Source organism: Amblyomma americanum, chromosome 2, assembly GCF_052857255.1.
Source record: "Amblyomma americanum isolate KBUSLIRL-KWMA chromosome 2, ASM5285725v1, whole genome shotgun sequence".
NCBI lineage: Eukaryota > Metazoa > Arthropoda > Arachnida > Ixodida > Ixodidae > Amblyomma > Amblyomma americanum.
In genome coordinates this window covers 139,153,015-139,173,578 of record NC_135498.1, presented here as the reverse complement: position 1 = coordinate 139,173,578, position 20,564 = coordinate 139,153,015, and the positions used below count along the sequence as shown (strand labels likewise).

At 48.3% G+C, this 20,564-nt stretch overlaps 1 pseudogene; it reads right to left on the bottom strand.

Moving 5' to 3' along the window:
• Positions 1-5,366: 5,366 nt before the first annotated feature.
• LOC144120086 (uncharacterized) lies at positions 5,367-17,480 on the bottom strand (annotated as a pseudogene).
• Positions 17,481-20,564: the final 3,084 nt, after the last annotated feature.

The following is a 20,564-nucleotide window of genomic DNA, read 5'->3' as shown; positions in this document are numbered from 1 at the left end:
AGAAGCCACCTAAGTGACGTGACTTTCTGGCCTCGTCGCAGCCCGTCTACTGGATTGTGAGCAAACTGACCACTTTGCCGGGTGACAGTTAAATTATTATTGTTCGCGAGAGGTTTCTCGGGAAGAGCAACCTTGGTCGCACAAGCCCCACTGCTGGCAGCACCGGCCATCGCAGGGCATTGGCACATCGCTTCACCGCAGAAACACTGCCACAGGAGTGTCATGAGGACTCCCAGAAATGTATGGATGTACAGACTAGAACGACAATTTCTACATATATTAACCTATTAACGCTATCGCGTCATACGCTTAAGGCGGACCTTGTGTGTCCCCTACATTTCACTACAGCGAAAGCTTTAATACTCCCGTCCGTATCTGGTTCGGGTTGTGTTTCATATGGCCTTGAACCGAGCAGAACCACGTGACGTTGCCGAGCCGCAGCTGTGCCGAATCCACTAGAGAGAGGGAGCTTCCAAAAAAAAGGAAAGGCGCATAACTGGCCCCCTGGGAAAGTGGACACCTCAGTCACAATTTAAAGGGGCTTTGAAACACCTCTCGAAGAGAGCACATATACTCGCTCAATCACAGCACTGGGTTGTCATGCGCACTTTAGCCATATAAAAATTCGCTGTGGTTTTACTACACTCTAATACCGGTAACCCTTAATATAGGTGCACACTTTCACAAATTTGTGCACCGATAATTTTCAGAGTTACAGCGTACCGCATACGTTTTAGCAGTTACACTGTACCTTTGAATTTGGTGTCTGCCATTAACTGGATGCAGGTTATTGTGTAACCCTCAGCGTTGCTTTCATTTTTGAGAAATTTAAAGGTTAAGCGGTAACCCTCAATCTTACCGTCAGCTGTGAATATTTTGCAAGTTACGTAGCAACCTTAGTCCTATCTTAGTACTTCACAGGTTACATGTTAACTCTCATTTTCTTCTTTCAATTTATGCATTCATGCATACTGACGCCCTTGCGTTTCACCTCCGAAACGCGGCTCGGTTCGAACATAAGACCTCTGGCTCAGTAGCCGAGGTCCCATGGAGGTTCGAACCACTATGGCGGGTTAATGTGTCAACAAATAAGTCTTTGACCCGTCCAAGTTGAAGATAACTGTACTGCGCAGTAGTAAAATGCGCGCTTCAATGTTAAGCCGCTGTTGTGCATGTGTAAAAAGGAACAAATGGTATGAGGCACAATTTGTTTTATTGAACCTCACTGCTTGAAAATAATATACATAGTGAGAACGGGCCAGACTTTGGCTGTGTAAAGATTACTAACAAACCTTCGCGGCAAGCTCCCCAGCTTTACATAATCTTATTCAAAACCGTCAGGAACTTCCTCAGGCGCGCTGAAACAAGGCCCCTAGGAATAATTTCCCCCGGCAGCACTATTTTTTGCACCAGGAAAAGAATTTGTGAAAAAGCAGAGGGATACTCCAAGTTCTTGACATAATAGATGAGAAGACAAATAATTAATGCACGCTGCAGGCCACCTGAGGACACTCTGATGACTTCGTTTAGGCTGCCAGCAAAAACAAACGTTCCGTCCGTGGAAGTGTAGATGTGAGGCGCCATCACTTGTACTTCGCCTGCCGGCAGTGCCGCCTACAAAAAAATAGAAACAGGTACTTAACACAGAAGTGAGTTACCTGCTCCCATAGGAAGCAGTTTAATAGTGCTCTAAGAGTCATGGTTGCGACATACAGGCGAGAAAGATTTATCGTACACTCGTTTCACTGCTTTATCTCTCCTGTTATGCAGATTTTTAAAGGAGATTGGAAGCACAAGGTGCACCTCAATTACACAATTCGGCCGCCGCGGTGGCTCAGTGGTTATGGCACTCGGCTGCTGACCCAAAAGACGCGGGTTCGATCCCGGCCGCGGCGGTTGAATTTCTTTGGAGGAGAAATTCTAGAGGCCCGTGTACTGTGCGATGTCAGTGCACGTTAAAGAACCCCAGGTGGTCGAAATTTCCGGAGCCCTCCACTACGGCGTCTCTCATAGCCTTAGTCGCTTTGGGACGTTAAACCCCATCAAACCAAACCATCAATTACACAATTCATCTTTAAATCTCATTCAGCTATCTAAACTTTAGCAAGGCTGTTGACGCACCCTCACGCCTTGAGGCAATGGAAATCACGGCGGCAAGCGAATAGACACGGGAAACACGCATTGTACGCCAGCCGGCATGATGGATGAAAAGCGCTAGACCAAGTAATGCATAGTAACAGCGCCTCGCGCCATGTGTTCGCCCGACATTACATTTCCTACGGGATCGGCCTATTCACCAATTACTGGGAAGATAAAGAAGGGTAGGTTTAGAAGTTAGCGCCTTCACCGTACCCTTTTCTCTCCCTCTTTCATATCCCTCTCCCATATCTAAACATGGCAGCGGCCGACTGCCTATATATAGTCGCGGTCATAGGTGCGAGCTCTTTCATCTTTCTTCAATCTCACGAAAACAAATGCCTTTCAGCCATCGATACCCTCCCATTCCATTGAGATGACGACGGCCACTATCACTTTATAATAATGCACTTGAAGTTAGCGGGCTCTTCGTCATAATCAGTATTTTCGGAGCCCCCGCGCTATCGCTTTATTTTTATAATTCGCAATTAGTGCCCAGAAAAATTTGGTACTGATGCAGCAACTCCGTTACTCTTGAGAAGATTTAGTCGTAGATTTACCTTCGGGTTCGCAGTGCTATTCTGCACCAAATTAATGTTGAAAACCTCTTCAATGGAAGCACGTGAGGTGCAGTGGAAAACAGGATATTCTTTTTTCGATCATGTAATTTTGAAATAGGCTGTAGCAGTGTTTCGTGGATTATGACGAAGAGCCCGCTAGCTTCAAGTGCATTATTATAAAGTGATAGTGGCCCTCGCCATCTCAAGGGAATGGGAGGGTATCGATGGCTGAAAGGCATTTGTTTTCGCGAGATTGAATAAAGATGAAAGAGCGCGCACCTATGACCGCGACTATATATTCTTTTTCGATCATGTAATTCTGAAATAGGCTGTAGCAGTGTTTCGTGCTTGCTGTCGTTTACATCATTACAGGGGGAGGTCAGTAAAGAAAATACGAAACCCTGCTTAATGAGAATGAAAACTTGAAAAATACTAGTAAGTTATCAAAAGGTTCCCATGCAAATATCATTGCTTGCTTTGCAATCCATAACTAAAATATACTTATTCAAGGATTTCAACCGCGTAAAACACTGCACAAGAAATTAGCCACACCAGGCCATGAAGCAACACAAGCAGTGGTTTTTGCTACATCATTTCTGCACTCTTGCCTTTGATGATACCATGCTTTGCACTTTTCAGCCCTTCAGGTACAAGTTATCCATACTCCACATCTTGCTGCAGTAAAAGGTATTTCACTAATGATATTTATGGCAGTCATTTAAAACTACAACCAGCCATGATAAGGTTAATTGCTTCAGTGACCCAGTCAACACGAGATCCTTCCTCAGAATGCGTTATAAATGCATACAAAACTCCTATTGCAACACAACACAACAGATAAAATATTGGAAAGTCTGTACTGCAGTGCTCCCATCATGCATCCACCTGCTACTGAAAGATGTGCATTATTAGAGGAAACAAAAATTTGGATGGCTCTCAAAACATCGAGTGGATGGCTACTGATACGAATACCAGTACAGCCTCCATATGCATACCTCTATTACCAAACTGTGAGTGACCTTCCCTTGCAAGTGTTTCATAAGGTCCAATAGGGTGGACTCTCTTTGCTCCTTCTCTGAGAACACTTCTGCAGCAGTTGCAAGCTTTTTTTCAAGATCCACAATACTCGAATTAAAGCGAAGTTCCACTTCAATGCAGACCTGCAAAAATACCAAATGATCAAAATGAGCATTATTCGGCACTATATGTAACTCATTAACAAAGAACAAACTCATTTCTTGTACTCTACTTTGCAATATTAGAAATCACTAGATGTGATTCTTCCACACCTTTGGCTAACCTATTATAGGATCAAATATATGGTGTAGAGCAATTAGAAAAAGAGATGCTGATGGCTTGACACATCAGACTACGAAAAACATTATGAGCTACTGAATCATTTAGGCCGACCAGATGTTCTAGGCAACCCTGGCAGATAATGTTACAACACTCAGCAAAGCAATCATGAGATGTCACTCTACACATTGTTTTCGGAACCTCAAGCCTGACAGAATTACATCTCACACTCTTGTGCCATATCACAGTGCAAGAGCAGTTGCGAGCTTACAATTTCTTCCATCAAGAAGTACTGTGGGAGGGGGTCCATGTGTGTTTTAGCCGGTCTGGAAGTGTAATCTCAAGTAGGACCCTCATTCTTGCAATGTCGTAGATAACACCATTCAAGCTGCTTGAAGATAAGGCCTGAAATGAATGTGAGCAATGTACAACAACCACAAATTCAGATGCACAGCTGGAGTGAAAATGCTGAGACATTTTAATTAGCAAATGTGTAACTGCAAACCTGCAACTCCGCAGCAGCATCCTCTTTTGTAATGGCTGGGGGAGATTGAGCCACGGTGGAAAATCTTTTTTTTCTCCCTGTGCCTCCGAACTTTTCTTCCAACTGACAGCCTCCTTATGAACACACTCTGCAACACAAAATCACCGTGACGGCTGAATATTGCATGTCTTCAGATAGGCCAGCATGCCTGGTTGAATAATTTAACGTTTGTTACTATTAAAACCTCGCCTTCTAATTTCATTACAAGCATTATTCTCCCTTTCTACCAGGATACCAAACATGCCTACCTTTAGGTCATTTAGTCTCACCCTAGATAAATGACTCACATAAACCTGGTTTCGTGTTCGACGAAGATTGCTGCCCGGTTGGGGATCATCCCACTTGAGAAGTGGGTACTTTGTAAGAAGTGCGTCTCCAAGAGCCTTGTACAGCCAGCGGCACTCTGCTGTGTTGTTGCTCATTATAAGATCATTTTCACTACAGGTGATGAAAGAAAAGAAACATGCTAGACATGTGGACAATATCGGAAGCATGCAATAGCATTTTGCTGAGATATAAAGCAAATAAAATCTGTGCATATAGATGAAAACAATAGCATTCATAAGCTTGCATTCTGCACATAGTAAAGTTGCACTTACTCCAAAAACAATGCAATTTCTGCACGGAGCTGCTTGCAGAGCTTTTTTTGCTGGATTTCAGAAACCATTTTTCCGTACAGGACTGGTTGCACACCTTCAGAAAATGCTGGCATGTTTCGAAGAAGCCAAACATAGAATTCCTGGGGTGAAGAAAGTTACTTTATTGCAATAATTTACACTACATCTGCAGACTCCAAATTGCAAAAAAAAACAGTGTTTCTGCAAAATCACTTAAAGTGGGGACTCGTGCAAGCACCTTGTAATGGTGTAAAGCTTACCATGTTTCGCATATGTGAAAAGTGGCCATGGATAGAAAAGGGATTCAGGATTGATGACCAAGGAATGTGTAGTTTTCATGAGAACATAGGCATTCACACGCTTTGAGTATGCGGCATTAAGCAATATATGCATCACGAAGAAAAGGCTGTCTTTCCAAACTACAATGCTTTCTAGTTCACCAAATAGTTGCTCACCATCTTTGGAAAATACTATGACATTGGACACAGAAAATTTCACATTAGAAACAAAAGCAAATGGCACAGATGTAGCGGCCTGTCCGATTTCACTTGATTCTAACCCACAGCGAAGGAAGGCAGCAGTCAAAATGAAAGGCATACCTAATTGTATACCGCTGTTGTGGTATGCACTTGCTACCTTAGGGCGATGTGGTCCTTCCCACAAGTCACTAGACATCTTCATCTGAAAATAGTCAGCTACTGATAGTGGAATATTTCTAAAATTCCAAAATTTTTTCGACTTTGGAAGGCTATTTTTGCTTTCGAATCGCATAGTCCAGTGACGATGAGAAGGACCAAAGCGCCTTATTTGTGTTGTCATATGCAGGAGCATGTGCAGTTTCGGCCGGAATAGATCTGAGCCATAAAGTTTCACAAAAAGTTCACTGTGGCGTGCAATTAAATCCTCAACATTCCCAAGTGCATCTGAAGATATTACGGGTGAAAGCAACAACTGGGAGATGATGCATAGCAACAGAAAGCACTCACAATGTAGCTCATCCTCAGCACAGTCTGGCATAAAGTTATCTATCATAAAAAGAAAGTGCAACATCAGTACAATGCTAGAACTAGCTGAATAATGAAAACTGCAGTCTGGATCAAAAGGTCGAGGATAGTCACTTTTACTCACAAGTTCATGAAAGCAAAACTGGGATATGACATTGTTGAGTTGGGTTAAGGTGACCCATGATGCATCTCTAACAATAAACTTGATAAAGAGTGACAACTCATGGGGAACAATGCCCTCCAGCAATATATGCATGGGGTCATACAACAGATCTGTCAGGAGTGAAAAGTGGGTGATCTTCTCGAGTACAGACCTGGAATTGATGCCACATTTTGAAGAAAGTTCAGTTCGATTTTTTTTGAGTCAGCAGTATCCAGCTGCAGCAACCAGTTTTCATACTGGCCCTGTGTGCACAGTGGGCACTCTATCTCATAATGAAACAGGTGAAATTCTGTTGTTGGCACCATGCATGATCTGCATGCAAGGCGAACATTCCTGCTAAATGCTTCTTTGAATCTTCCGATGTTATGGCACGACAAAGAGTCGCCAACGTAAGCAAGCACGAATCCAAAAAATGTGTTCTCACCATGCAATGTCTTTAGCTTGCACCCCGTTTCTAAATCATTAACTGTAGAAATGAAATCATCAAGTAGACTGCCTTTTGCTTCTGCTGACTTCAGATCTTTTGACTTTCCTACTGCCAGAAGAAACATGTTACTTAATTTAGACCTCTCAGATGGTGTGATGTTAACAAATGAGACATAAAGTACTGTCAGTTTGCCTCTTAAACCACGTTTCATACCAATCACATTTGCCAATTGAATGTCATCACAATAATGCAGCATTACAACCAAGTTTTCTTCATGAGAGCGCACAACTGGGTGGTTTTGAAATCTAGTGCCATCGGTGAAATCTTTCAATAGATGGCTTTCTGAAGAACCAACTCTGGATTGAAAGCGGCTCAAAAAGCTTGGGTGGTGCATCAAATTTTCAAGTAGGTCTCCTAAAGGAATAAAATAGCCTTTCTCTCTCCAGAAGGAAATATCACTTCCTTTGGAGGAACATAGATTTTTGAGAAGTGTACATTGCCTTGCGTGCTTTAGAATTATTAACAGCAGAAACATCAAGTGTTACACCAGCGGTCATCAGAATATCCTGCACTCCGTTTACTACAACATCTACAGCTGCTTTCGAGCAACGGTGCTGTGCCTCAAGTTGTCGTGCTAGACATGACAGCTTAGTCAGCAAATGTGAATTTGATGACGTTTCGGAAGCCTCTATACAACTCTCTGTATCAAAACCTTCAAGGCTCAGCTGCTCACTGGAGCTACTCGCAGGCCAAACAGTTGTAATACATGGTGCATGTCTTCCAGCCTGAGCCCCACCAATCCGCGTGTCATTCATATCAACGTAGGAGGTCCGCTAGGTGGCGCCGCCCTGTTTAGCTTGCTGCCTATCGAGCTCCGCTTTCACCTGCCCCTGGCCTAATCCAGGGCTTCGCCCGCCCCTGGATTTCCTCTCCATCGTTTCCGGAAGGCTTCCGAAGCACGTGGATACCATCGGCATCACGGCCGGCTGCCGGGCTGGCCCTTCAAGCGCCTCCAAAAGTCAGAAGCGGCGCGGCGCCTCGCTAACCCTAACGCGCCGCGCCTGCACCTCTGCAATGCAGCGTCTCACGAAGCCCCTGCAGCCCAGACCCACTGATGCCGCCACCGCGGGGCCTACTCCAACCGCCCACGCCACCGCGCAAAATCCTGTCGCAACCAACACTGTGAGCGACGCTGGGAGCTCCGGATCGACGGCCGCGGCGCAGCCGGCAGCGTTCGTCGTCGCCGCAGCGTCCACTGCTCGCCAACTCCACGCTCTAAGAGACGTCAACACCTTTGGGCCCATAGACGCGTCGCAGCCGCCTGCGTTCGTCGACGCCGCCGGTGCCGCCGCGCCTACACCAGCCACATTACCCGCTGACACCAAGACCTGCAGCCCGGCACCAGCGTCGCAGATTGCGCCCCAGGCTGACGATTCGTCGGCAGACATGGACTTCATGGCGTCCCCGGTAGACGACACTTCATCCCCGGAAATCGGCTGGAGCACCATCGGTGCCAGCCGTAAGCCTGCTTCCGACACCCGACCCCGCTCCGAGCTCATCACTGTTGGCATACAACTCCCTCCTGGTACCCTCAATCCCAAGCTGCCTCTCTACGACGTGCTCGCCGCAGTCACCTCCGCTGCACAACTTTCCTCCAAGACCAGTGCAGACATCACCCTTCAGGCCAAGCCAGCCCAAAGCCTTGTGTTTTTAAAAACTCATTCTCCTCTCACCGCCCACCTCCTACTTTCTATCACGCACCTTCACCTTCACGGTAAGCCTGTCAGCATCAAAACTTATTCCCCCCATCCTCCCATCTCATGCCTCGGCGTCATCCATAACGCCGGTGGCCACTTCACTCCTGATGAGCTCATGCATGAACTAGAATCTTTCAAAACAGATATTCTCGCTGCTCGCATGATGGGATCCACTCAATCAGTGCTCATAACGTTCGCTGGTACCGTCATCCCCCACTTTGTATATTTCAAACGCGTTGCCTTCCGGTGCCGTCCTCATAAACCTAAGCCTCCCACCTGCACCCGTTGTCTCACTCTAGGCCACCGCGCCCACCAATGCCCCCAGCACAGCGTTCCGGCAAAGTGCCGTCGCTGTGCTGCTCCTCTACCCGCTGACCCTTCCGCTCATGTGTGTGCCCAGCCCTGGTGCGTTCATTGCCAGGTGAATACCCACCCCTCCCTCGACCCCACTTGCCCCTTCCTCCTTGCTAAACAACGCGAGTGTGCTAAAGCTGCATACCTCCGACGCCTAGCTTTGCGCCGGGCCACTCAACCCACCACCCCCTCCTCCTCCTCCTCGTCCTCCTCCTCTAATCATGAATATCCATCAGCTCCGATCACGTCACCACCAGGCTCCTTCGCCGCCATAGTTAAAGGATCCTCGGTGCCAGCGTCCCTCTCTTCCACTACACCACCCTCTCCATCCTTGACTGACGCGAGCCGCTCCTTCGACCTCCGGCTAGCAATGCTCGAACGCCAGCAGCGAGAGCAGCAGCGCATTTCCCACGATCTACAACAGCAGATACATGCCTTGACTCAAACCCTCCAGACAACCACCTCCTCTCTTACCTCCCAGCTTAGCAAGCTAAATGAGCACCTTGCCACGTTCCCCACTCCCTCCTCCAGAGCCCAGGTCGCCCCTTTGGCTGACCTTGTCGAAACCACCACACAGGCACATCACACTCGCTTGGTTCAGCTGGAAACTTCGGTTCTCCAGATTCTTACCACCCTCCAAGCACAATCAAAGCAATTGGAATCTTTCACATCTATGCTCCAATCCGTCCATGAGTCACTGCCCCCGGCAAAAAAGAAGGAACGCGTACCATCGCGTTCCTCTCCACTCTCATAATGGCGTTTGGCGAGGACCTCGAAATTGTGCAGTGGAACTGCCGAAATCTTTGTCACAATAAGACCCCCCTCCACCAGTACCTACTCACCCGCCCCTCTCTGCCTCATTTTCTCCTTCTCCAGGAGACCCGGACGGCCCGCAATGTCCCAGGCTACCGCGCCTACCATGCCACTACGGCCACGCCACTTGCGTCTATTTATGTACGCAGTGACGTGCTCGTAGAGCAAATTGACATCCCCTCCACCCTCCTTAAATATTTAGTTTGTGTGGTTTATTACCACCCTTCTTCCCGCATCTCACTCGTCCTTTTGTCTTTTTACAACCCCCCTGTCACTTCCTCTTTATTCTCTGCTCTGGGCAAATTCCTTCACTCTCTTCCTTCTACCTCCCATCTCCTCTTTGGTGGTGACTTTAATGCCCCTCACACACTCTGGGGCTACCCACAAACCCTCAAACCCGGCCGCCTCCTGCACTGTCTGGCCCAGGAACGCCACCTCACCCTTCTTAATACTCCTGGCTCTCCTACTCGAGCGGGCTTGCCTCACAACGCTCCACGACACCCGACCTCACTTTCTCTCGGGGTTCACTTTCCTTTCACTGGCAGGTGACAGCCGAAACTCTTCTAAGTGACCACTTTCTCATTCATATCACCACCTCTCTTTCCCACATCCCTCGCTGTCATCCGGTTATTCACACTGACTGGCATGCTTTTCGCACAAATCTCGCCTCCGACTCCTTTCAATCCTACGACGACTGGACGTCGCGCATCTCTGCAGCGCTCACGTCCAGTAGCCGTCGCGTTCGCTCTCGTTACCCAATCCAGGACCCAGATCCACACCTTATCCGTTTATGGCGTCGCCGTAAACGTCTTCAACGCTCCTTTCGCTCCCAACCACACAATGCCCAACTTTCCTCCCGGATCACTGCTCTGCGGGCTGAGATCGTCGCCCACTGCGCCTCCCTCGAGCATTCTCGTTGGAGTGCTCTTTGTGATGGCCTTGATTCTGCATTGCACTCGCGATCCGCATGGTCTCTCTTTAAATCCCTCCTTGGCAGTAAGCCTGCCCTTGCTCCCACTCTAGCTAAAGCCCTCACTCAGGGGACTCCCTCCGAAGTTTTTGATCAACTCGCCTCTCTCTACCTCCCGCCCCCTCTGGCACCCTCCTACCCGGTGTACTCAGGTGGACCTAACCCCGATCTGGACCAATTCTTCACTCTCCGGGAGCTCGAATCTGCTCTGGCTGCTAATTCTACACGCTCGGCTCCCGGTGAGGATGCCATTACATACACCACACTTCGTAACCTTCCTGACTGCGCCAAAGAATTCCTCCTTCAAACCTACAATGAGGCCTGGGAGAGCGGCTGCTTGCCGAGCTCCTGGACATCCTCCCTTATTTCTATGATTCCAAAGCCGGGCAAACCTCCCTCTCTCTCTAACCTCCGCCCAATCTCCCTGACGTCGTGCGTTGGTAAGACCCTTGAGCGAATGGCTCTGACTCGCCTCTCTGATTTTCTTGAGGCACGGGAGTTCTTCCCCCATTCTCTCATTGGCTTCCGACGCCGCGTCTGTGCACAGGACATGTTTCTGATTCTCCAGCAAACGTTTCTGTCCCCTACACCCACTCAAATTTACGCACTTGTGACTGTCGATGTTCGCAAGGCCTTTGACGGTGTTTGCCACGATCACATCCTTTCTCAACTCGCCTCTTTGGATTGTGGCTCCCGCATGTACTCCTATATCCGCTCATTCCTCTCTAAACGTGTGGCTCGCTTTCGAGTAGATACCCACTTGTCTAACCCACACCACCTCACCCGTGGCACTCCTCAAGGTGCTGTTCTCTCTCCTACCCTTTTCAATCTCGCTATGGCCCCTCTCGCCTCCCAGCTAGCTGAAATTCCCGACCTGCATCATATATTTTACGCCGATGACATCACTCTCTGGTGTTCATCTGGCTCTCCCGGTCACGTACAGGACACCCTGCAACGTGGCCTAGATCTCATCGACTCCTTTCTCACCACCGCTGGCCTCTCTCCAGCTCCTGAGAAATCCGAGCTTCTCCTTCTCAACCATTCCTCCTACCAGCGCTCACACAACCACTTCGTCTCTCTCCACCTTTCTGGCTCTCCCATTCCTGTCGTCACACAGTGCAAAGTTCTTGGCTTCCCTTTGCATGCGGCTAAGAATGTGCAAGCCCTCCACCGCGCTGTCACCACCTGCCACTCTGTAACTCACCTCCTGCGGCGCGTGGTCACTCGACGCTCAGGTCTCCACGAGGCTCACGCGTGCCGCGTTGCCCACGCGCTGGCCGTCAACAAAGTCTTGTACTTTGCACCCTACGCTTCCTTCAATCAGACTCAACGCTCTCGAGACTGCCCTTGTGGGCCTCTACAAGGCAGCCCTCAACCTCCCTATCACTACCTCTACCACTAAGCTCTTTGCCACAGGCCTCTTCCATCCTCTTCGTTCTCTTATCAGTCTCCATCGTGACTCACAACTTGCCCGGCTTTCCCTTACCCGTCAGGGTCAGTGGTTATTGACTCAAGCGGGTATCTCGCCCATTCCAATCTCCCCGTTTACCTCTCCTATTCCCACCCCCGCTCCCAATCTTCGTATCCTTCCCCTCCCGGCCAACATGTCCCCCGTCCTGCACGCCGGACGTCGTCATGCGGCCGCACAGCACCATTCCCCTCTCTTTGATACCCAGGGTGTAGCTTACACGGATGCCTCCTTCGTGGCTCCTCGAGGTTCCTGCGGCTACGCCCTGTACCATCCACACCTCCCTTCTCCTGAAACCCACACCAGCGGGCCGTATCTACACCCTCCAGACGCATTGTCCCTCGAGGTCCTCGCCATTGCGCATGCCCTCCAGTCATTTGCCCTCCTTCCCTCTCTCCAAGAGTACACAGTCTATTCAGACTCACAAGCCGCTATACACCACATACAGAAACGCACCCTGACCCCTTCTCTCCAACAGGAGGTCGAGCGAGCGGTCTCCGCACTGCAGCCTTCCATCGTTTTCCTCCGCTGGGTCCCTGGGCATTCAGGGATTGACGGCAATGAGCTGGCCCATCAGCTCGCCCGCGACACACTTTTCCGGGCACCGTTGATCCCCTGGCCCAAGCCCTCGAAGGACGGTGGGAGGCTCACCCTTCGCCGCACCATAAAAGAGGTTTACCTTGAGCTCCGCCTCGACAAACGCCTTTACCCTCCTCCTCATCCATCACTCACGGTGCCGGAGTCTCGCCTTCTTCGGCACATTCAGATGAATGCAGTTATCACCCCGTCCCGCCTCTTCCTCTATCGCTATCGATCGGACCCTTCCTGTCCCAACTGCCCCTGCATCTATGCGGACCTGGCCCATTGCCTCTTCTATTGCCCGGCTGCTCAGCAGTCGGGTTCCTTCCCCCCACCCTTTCTATCCATCACCACCTGGCTCGACTGGCTTGGCGCTGAAGGGGAAGAAGAACAGCGGCTTCTGGTCGCCCAGGCGGTCGACATGCTCGGCCTATAAATTATGGTCGAATAAAAGTCTTTACTACTACTACTATCAACGTACACACAAACATTACTTTCATCAGCTTTTGAGCAATCATTATCAATGTGCAACTTGTAATGTGACATGCGGAGAAACCATTTGTGACACTTTACACATACTAATTTTACGTTATTCTTATGTACATCTCTTATGTGGCATGAAAATGCATAAAAGTATCTTCTGGTGAACCTGCATGCAGTGCAGGTGTGCCTTCTGACCTTGGGCTTTGTGGGCGGTTTTGAGAGCTGGCAGATGCGGCTGTCGTCTTCCATGCCAGAGTTGGTATGGTGCACCTCTTCTGTATTTGTAGACATGAGAATGACTGAAGTGAGATACCTGTATCTGACTTCATGCATTTTGTATGCTTGATCTGGCACAGCATAAAATGTGCATTTTCCATCAGTGCTAAACTAGGAGAGAGAGAGTACGGTAAGGGTGCAGGAAAAGTGTATACTGCAAAATTTGTGCTGATTGCATGAAAGTCAAAATTATTGCACAAGCAGGTATACTGCAGAAAGTCCCACATCAGATCGATCAGGATTTCAAATTGCTGTACTCTTAAAGATTGTAAATGTTTATCTGCAGCTACTTTAATTTGTAGCTCAACCTAGGTGGAAAAGCAATTCTAAAAAAAAGCGTTCCTGCCCATTCCGCCAGCTGTTGTTTCTAGATAAAGAACTCAAATCATTATTGTTTTCATACGCTGCCCACAACAAGGGGCAGGACACTGTGTGTTTCGTCTGAACCTTATGCCATCATAAGGGGAAATGCCTTCAATCCAGCAGACGATATATACATAAATAAAACTTTTATTCATGTGCTATGAGGTAAAGCCACATTCCTGTTTGGTGAAGAGACGCACCTTGTGAAGTGCTAGGCGGCGCCAAAAATGAAGAATGTGGATCGCCTTGCATGCCGTGATCACTCCAATCTGAAAGTTTATGCAAATAAATATTTCATGACAACCAGAAACTGGTACGGCTGATATGCTGCAACACCCCCAAATTTGAGCATGCAGTTAAATTTTCATAAATAATTCCCAATATCCTGGAAAAGCCACAGCATACTATGCAATCACTAAAAAAGTAATTCTTTAGCTTAGGAGTAACACAAAATTTCCAGGTCTTTCAGAAAATATTAAATATACAAGCATTCTCCACCAATTATTGGATATTATAGCTGAAGTTGGGTCCCTACAAAAACAAAACCTGCAAAATTAAAAAAACGGACTGCACTGTGTTGTCAACACACGACCAAGCCTTTGCATTTTCTAGCAGATGTCGGTCTAAATACGTTGCTGCACATTAGGCGTACTAAACAGTCTCGGCCTTTCAAGCAACACCGAACACAGCAGACCTTGTCGGGAACATAATTACTGCCTCTCCCATACTCGAGAGTAGATATAAGCATGAAATTGTTCTATATGGACCCCAGTGGATTTGGCGCATAGGCACATGAGCGGCAGCATAATCATGGCTTTCTATGCAAGGGCAAGCAGTCTTCTGCTGTGGTTTATACCTCACAAAGCGATTGCTTCCTGCAAGACGCTTTTCGCCGCTTCCTACATGAGGCTCCATAATTTCCATGCGCAGAGAATGCATAAGCTGCCAAAGGTGCGGGTGTCCCACCTATGTTTTGAAGTCACCACTCAGTTGCCCATTGTCAAATTAGGTAGGACACCAATTTCAGTCAAATTGGGATGAAGGCAAATTTTTGAAGACCAGAGGGCCAACTTTTGGAGGCGGCCCACCTAAATTTTAACGCCACCATTTAATTGGCCATACTGAAATTAGGCTGGACACCAATATTGGTGAAATTCGACAGGTCAAATTTCTAGGGCCCAGAGAGGCAACCTTCGGAGGCGTCCCACCTATATTTGGAAGTCAGCACTGAATTAGTCATACTAAAAATGTTTAAACACCTATTGTGGTCAAATTCGGACAGGGCGATATCTTGGGGGTCCTGAAAGGCAAATTTTGGAGCAGGCCCAGATAAATATTGAAGTCACCGCACAATTGAACGTATTCAAATTATCTTCGACAGCAGTTTTGGTCTAGCGCAAGCCAGTTCAAAACTTTCACATTTTGGTGGTTCAGAGGGTGATTCTATTTTTTTTTCGGAGGTGGGGGGGGGGGGGGGGTGGCGTACTCGGACACATGCCGATCCTGTGCGAGGGGTTAGAGAACAAGGTCATCTGATGAATTCACGTTTTTCACAATATTTTCCCGTAAACCATCGTGATTAATCTACCTTGAACATTAGCTTCACAAAAAACAAAAATTTGTCGCGCATAGATGGCACACTGACCATTTTCGCCCACCGTTTCTTGCGTGGAGACGGCTGGCACATCAACGTTGGTGGTTGCTTCTATTGAACCTGCATTAAAGCAGAGTGCCAGCTAGACCGTACACTAGATAAAAAAAAAATCGGCAAACAACACAATCTCGTGATGTCAAACAAGAGAAAGGCGACGCTCAGTTTACTGAGTCAAAATGTCTTCATGCGTTTCCAACAACGCGGCGCGCAGTTCTGACAAATTCACTACACTGGCTTCACAGGCAAGAGCACATGAAAGCAAAAGTACGAGTTCTCAAATGACATGACGTGAGAAATGCTTATCGCGGGGATTCTCAAAACTGCTGTGACTGAGTTAGCCGCAATCTAATGGCACTGCAACCTGCGCTGGAGACTAGAAAGATAAATTGCCCTTTTCGTCGCCAACAGTACAGCTGCAAGGGTGAAATTCATTGCGGAAAAAGCTTAGCCCATTATACAGCCGGCTCCCTACCTATATTTCGATATGCTGTTATAAATATAGCTACTAAATATACTCGCCCTACGGTGTACTTTGTTAAACTAAATATATTTAAGGCACATAGTAGATTGAAAATTACAAAAATTAAGAGGACGCTTAAGCTTCGCTTTAAGAGTAGACGCAACAGCGCCTACCCTTCCTTTTTGGGATGGCCCGGGCCATATTTGGAGGTCTCCATCGTGTTCGCCGTAGTCGAGTTAGGCTGGACAGCAATTTTTGTCCTAATCGACCAAGGCGAAATTTCGGGGTTGTGGTGGCTAAATTTAAGAGCGGCCCAGGTCAAGTTTAGAGGTCGCCATTGTGTTCGCCGTAGTCGAATTAGGCTGGACATAAATTTGGTTCAAATCAACCGAGGTCAAATTTCGCAGGTGGGCAGGCCAAGTTTGGAGGTCCCCATCGTGTTCGCCATAGCCGAAATAGGCTGGATATCAATTCTGGTCCATATCGGCTGAGGTCAAATTTCGGAGGTGGTTGGGCCAAATTTGGAGGTCACTAACGCGTTCTCCGTAGTTGAATTAGGTTGGGCATAGATTTTGGTCCAAATGGGCCGAAATCATAATTCGGGGGTGATGGGCCAAATTTGGGTGTGGCCTGGCCCAAATTTGGAGGTCACCACCGTGTTCGTCATATTCGAATTAGGTTGGACATCGGTTTTGTTCCACATCGGCCGAAAACAAATTTTAGGGGTGGGTGAGACAAAGTTGGGAGTGTCCTGGGCCAAGTTTGGAGGTCGACACCGTGTCCGCCGCAGTCCAATTAGGTCGACTTTGGTCCAAATCGGCCGAGGTCAGATGTGTTCACATAGTCGAATTAGGTTGGACATCGATTTTGGTCCTTAGGTGATCTCTGGTTTGATACGGAGGCAGACACTTTGTGCGCAAAGGAAAAGGATTTTTCGCTCACGTGCAACGCCACCCAGCCACCCTTCACCGACTGTTCCTCCAACACAAATTAGTGCTCCATAGTGCAGCCTATCATAAAGACACCTGGAGAAGAAGGCTCGCTGCTTCCGAAACGTGAGGCTCAATTAAGTCGACATTGGGCTGGCAGCATTGCGCCATTCGTAACATACACAATACTCGCAGTCAAAGGCGGCGCAGTCACTATGCCACGAGTGAAAACAGAACAACAGGAATCCCGCACATGTGTTCCCTGTCGAGCTGCTGAGCTCCCTGTTTCATCCGAAAGGTTTACTCACGAAGTCGCACTTGGCGCACAATAATGCACGCAAGCAAAGCAAGAGATGCGCTACACAGAGTTCTACTAAGGCGCTCAATTTCCCCCCTTTGTTCACGTGCAAACAAGATTGCTACAACAACATAAGTAACCACGAGGTAAAAATCCACGTAAAGGTACTCACCGATCTCGTTTATCTTCCCGTGCACTGCCGGGCAGTGTCCGCAGTACTCGCACTTCAGTTTCAATTCCGGCAAAACCATGTACTGCGGGCAGTCACAGTTAACTACAGTGCACCGCCCGCGCAAGACGCCAAACACGTCCCTGATGCTGGCAGCCATCTTGACTTCTGTCCCATCGTCCACTCGTGAAACGAGATGGCGCATCTTTGGCGAGAGCTTTCGCGGTTATTCTCCTCCTCCTTCTCCTGCTCCTCTCTCTGAGAGCTGCGCACGCGGCACGCGCCAACCGTGCTGCCGCAAGCGAAAGGCGGACAGAGTAGCGAAGCTCCCACGGAGAGGCCACGCACAGTTTCCGTACACACTATCGGTCTCGGGAAATGAGAATGAACTCTCTTGCGCCATCTCGTGGACTCTTGAGTGCGCGCGTGCCTGCTCGGAATAGCCCCGCGCTTGACAGCTCCGATGCCCACATGGTCTCGAAATTGATGTCATCCGTGTCGCTGGCATCTTTTCGCTACCTCGGGCCTTTCTTTACTGAGATCCAATCCTCTCCGCATTCTATGGACGTAACATGCAAGAAGTCCTATCACAACATTTCCAATCCTTGTTAAAGGGCCTAATTGGACGATATTTAACCTTACAATAACACAACTACATTATGCTTCCTTGCTAAAAATCATGCACCGAGCTTATGTCGCTGGAATTATCATTTAAAACGTGCCATAACACGACGCGCAGGATAAGCTTCTACTTCATTCCGCAAATGCGATGCACATGCTAACACGCTTTTTGCTTTGCAGCGGTGCGCACAAAAGAATACCCGCTTCGCGGGCTCCGCAATGCAAATGCAAGTGGTAAAAGATGGCGGCAGCGAGAAAACAGCCGACCCGGCTTCCCCGCCTTCCGTCTTGTCGGGATGCGTCGCATGGCGGGAAAAGCATGCAGTGGCCTTGAAAAAGAAACAAGGTTTGTTTTTTTTTCGTTTCAACGGGATCGCCGCGCCGATTATAGGTTACCGTAATCTAAGAGGTGCGTTTTATCGGTTACAAAACCAGAAAAACCGATTTTGGGCATTTTTTCTATGGGTTACAAGGCAGCTCCTTCAACAGTAACATATAAAGCGCACCTCTTGAGTCGTAACCTATGCATCGGTCAAGAATAATCAAAACATCAAAAACACTCGCGCTGTAACGCTTATTTTAGACGCATTTATTGTGTGTAACTCCTATATAGGTAGCTTTATGGGCTACCGGGATTAGAGTGTACTGCTGAATCTGGTTAGAGTGAGAAAGTTCTGATGTATCGGGCAAGTAGACGCCGCTTGGCGTCTCTAATGTTAAGTGCGTTGCGCACACAACATATATGAAGCGCGCCCACCCTGGCACCCTGGCTGGTTGTGGGGGTTAAATTAATGGTTGATCGCGAGAGGTTAGCCACCCAATTAACGCTGCGGCCTTTTGCTGCAGTACCGCGTGTCTGCCAAAAAGCTGTCAGTGTTAATGCATGCAGAACACATCTCTCTCTCTCTCAAGACCGCCACGTACCTGAAAGCGCGATTGAGGATTCCACTGACCGAGGGAGCAAGTTTTGCGCTCTTACTTTTCTAAAAATTATCAGTCTAGAACGCTGTGAAGCATAAATACTATGTCCGCGGCGTTGGCTCACTGGTACCCGGGTTCGAACCCGACCCCGGCCGCGGCGTTTCGATGGAGGCGAAACGCAAAAGGCGCCAGTGTTCTGTGATATGTCAGTACGCTTTTAAAGGTCCCCAGGTGGTCGAAAACCTACAGGCCCAACAATCCTTATTCGGGCGCCCACGGGCGGCGGCCACCGCCACTGGGGTCACAAACTTGGAACCTCCACCTAGTGCCTATAACGATCGGTACTTCCTTTATCACTTTTCTTACGGCGCGGTTCAGGTGTCGGCCGATATGCGAGACAGATACTGCGCCATTTCCCTCCCCCCAAAAATCAATTTTCTAATTTTGAAGGATACATTTATTAGCTGGGCACCCCACCCCAGCTGTTCTGTGCAGTGTTGTGCGCGTGTGTTTTTCCTTTCCTTTATCAACTATCCACGCGCGAAACTTGGACAAATGAATTATGTAAATAGTGTATTTATCACCGCTCCGTCTATCCTTTCTTACTGTCACCTCACTTCTATCATTTCACTCTCCAAACTACCTTCTATCCTTTATTTTCACTGCCCCAGCTCAGGTGCCGCCGCCATAGTGATGCAGATGTCGCATTTAACAAAAACCCTTTTACCTTCCTTTTTGTTTTTATTTCACATTAAACACCTACTACTACTATTTGCAAGGATGGATGGATAGAAACAACTTATATGAGACGAAAAAAAATTTCCAGGGTGATCACGTACTATCCTCTTACTGGTAAAGGATCGATTCCCTAGGGGCTGGTCCGAACATACCTTCTGTCCGTTCCTAATAAATATCGCGGAGACGACCACTACACCTCTTTCTTAATTTCTTTTTTCACTCCCTCCGTTGCGTTTCGGGTACCCACCGAAATATGTGGGACAGTTACTGCGTATTTCCTTTCCTCAAAATCGATTTTCAATTTTCTCAACGTTACCGACGCCAAGCAGCGACTACTTGCACAATGCAGCGCTGCCTTCGCGCTCTAACCAGCTTCAGGAGGAGCTAAACCACAGATAATTTTTGAGGAGAGGAACTGATGCAGTAATCGTCCAACATCTCGGTGGATACCCCAACCGCACCGTAAGGAAAGGGAAGATGGAAGCGAAAGAAAAGAATTAGCTCTGATTTTTTTTGCATCTTCGTTACGACGCTTCTCGTGTCGTGCGGCGCGTTCTTTTGGCGTCTCTTGAGCGCGTTGGCTCTTCCTCGCTTCGTTCGGTCGTTGTTGAGTCCCTTTCGCGCCTTCAATAAAGCCTGGACTCCATAAGCGCGAAAGAGCAAGCGACGCGACAAGGCGGTACGGCGACGCTAGCTCCGTCGCTTGTGGGCAACCTCCATGCAAGCGAAGGCGGCAGGCGACGCGCACCCCCGACTTGCGCAGCGTACTCCGTGCTTGGAGCACTCAAGCTCAGAAACACGCCCGTACCTGTTCTCTCTCTTAAAATTTTCTGTGTGCCTATATTTTCTACACGGCAGCGGTGTAGTGGCAGTGGAGATAACCAACGGCGTGCTTTCGGAGACGAAGTCATGTCACGGATTCACGGGAGAGGTGTGCTTTCGTTCGGCAACTGTGCCCTCCTAC